We start from the raw sequence: 2268 nt of genomic DNA, 5'->3' as shown, positions 1-2268 counted from the left end.
TTTCAGCATATACGTATGGATACCTGAGTGTCCATTGTTTCAATATTGAGATCAATGGAATGGTGTCGTATTTTCCAAGCACCCAGGGTCGGGGAAACTTCTTGGCAGTGGCTTCGAGTCATTCAGGGCGATCGGGGACTGACGTTGACAGCACAGTAATTGGGAAACAGCGTCGCCCAATTCTCGGGAACCTGTTAGCGGGACAAATACAATATCAAGGAGGCCGAAAAGCAACTTCTTAATTTCATTTTCATTACGAATGTTCTTCCGTGTCGGGGTTATGAATTCCGCGTCTATAACTTATAGCAGAAGAAAGTGCGGACAAAACCACCTTGTTATCAGATATTAAAAGTTTTCTTAACATCCACTGGGGAAATTATTTTTTTATCTGCACGAAAACATTAATGACATGAGTTGCTGTTACCTCCTTCGCCTCGTAACCCCATGAAAGGTACCGAAGGTGGGGGGGCCGCTGTAGTGGAGCTTCGGGGGAGCTGGTAAGTGTAATAAGAAAACACAGAAGTGCATCAGCAACGTAAAATTACAATTTGTATAAGGCAGTTATAAGTAACAAAACCATTGCGATATACTTTGTGAAACTGATTAACGCCGCCCAAGCTAAAGAATAAAGCTCATGTTGATCATCAAAAATGTAAGTGAAAGGTTACGCTATTGTGGGATTAATATCAAATACGCGAACCGCGAAAGAATACATAGTATCCTAAGGAGAAGGTTATGTGACGCATCGTGGTTTAAAATATTATTTACATGGAATATCCAAATTTGGATAAACAAAGATCAATAGGCTGTGTACTGTGGAGATCGGTCATGGACATAAACGATTCAGCAAAACTTAGTAATTGAACCAAGGGAACGTCATGTTACAGTGAGAATCATGATAAAGGTCTAGAGGCCAAACGCATTTAGGGGGATTCCGATAACATTTTTTTTTTTTTTTAATAACGCATTGAGTGAATGATATAAAGTAAACACCTTTACCCCTACCGTATGTGTCAATCACTTGAAAAAAATGCAAATCTTAATTTACGCAGTCTGGTATTGAGCCAACCGAAAACACGAATGATAAACAGTCAAGGTGACTTCGAAACGCGGCTTTGATTCGCGACATCGACAATTTTGTGGCAGTCGCTTGTTAGAATATCCATGAGGAATATTTAAAGAGGAAATAGAAACAAAGAAAAGGAAACAAAGCAGAACACGCATAGAGAAGGTTATATTCACGCAAAAAAGCCTTTTGATAATACCAATGGTTATTACCATCATATTCAGAACCACCCACCAAGACATGAGGAGCGCCATTAAAATAAGTCTAATCATTTTTAAAAATGCAGTTTAAGGCAATACAACAAAAGAGAGTTAACGAGTTAAATACCAGCTAAAAAGTTGTAATAAGTTATTACTTACCATGATTCTATCCCTTTTGCTTTTGATTGATACTCTCACCCTTTTTCTCTTTGTGGCCTCCCTGTTCCATTCCAGCTTTTCTCGACTCCGCATGTCTTTCCTTCCCCTTTGTTCTCTCGACGTCGTCTGTCCAATGGGGTTACAGTGAGGGGATTTCCATGAACCAATTCAATGTATTTTGCCAATAACTCAATGCAGCACCTAAAGGAAACTTGTTAAATTATAAATTCCAAACCCCCCACTATGCCCACGCACCTGCCACGCAGTCAGAGCCACACTTTACCTCAGTAGTAACCTGGGTTTTACTTGAAAAAAAAAAAATTTTGTGGGACCATAATTTGTAACATTCTTCCATCAATGTGCCAATGTTTTAAAAGGATACAACTTTTACATTCCTGATAATTAACATTTGTTATCTTGAAAAAGTTAAACGTTGTATGAACAGAGAAATAGCAATAAGTGGAACCAGTCACTCTAGCAGGCCTTGGGACTGTCTGCAGTGTCATGGGCTCGGGGGTGGCTGTCTGTAGTGTATAACTAAAAAGTGAAACAAGTGATGCATTTAACCCTAAAAACATCGCCGGCCGAGGTTCGACTCCCGATCTCCTCGGGCAGCGCAGCTCAGCGTGGATGACGAGGCCCCCAGCGAAGACGACTCTGTCCCGTGATGCGTCCGGACACTTAAGCGTGCTGTGGGGCTGCGGAAGGCGAGTTGAGACTGCTGCTCTGTAGGCCCTCTGCCGTCTTTATCTTCCCGTGCGTCCCTGCTGACCTCGCAGCTGCCACTCTGTAGACACAGGTGAAACTTTTAACGGCCTGGTCTCAAATAGCGTGTCCAATAAA

General features: G+C 41.7%; 1 pseudogene; it reads right to left on the bottom strand.

Annotated features, from left to right (window-relative positions):
- LOC119589345 overlaps nucleotides 1-1518 on the bottom strand; it is a 3403-nt pseudogene extending 1885 nt beyond the window's left edge.
- Nucleotides 1519-2268: the final 750 nt, after the last annotated feature.

Source organism: Penaeus monodon, chromosome 25, assembly GCF_015228065.2.
Source record: "Penaeus monodon isolate SGIC_2016 chromosome 25, NSTDA_Pmon_1, whole genome shotgun sequence".
NCBI lineage: Eukaryota > Metazoa > Arthropoda > Malacostraca > Decapoda > Penaeidae > Penaeus > Penaeus monodon.
Note: the sequence above shows the minus strand (reverse complement) of the source record. Positions and strands in the feature narration are given on the sequence as shown.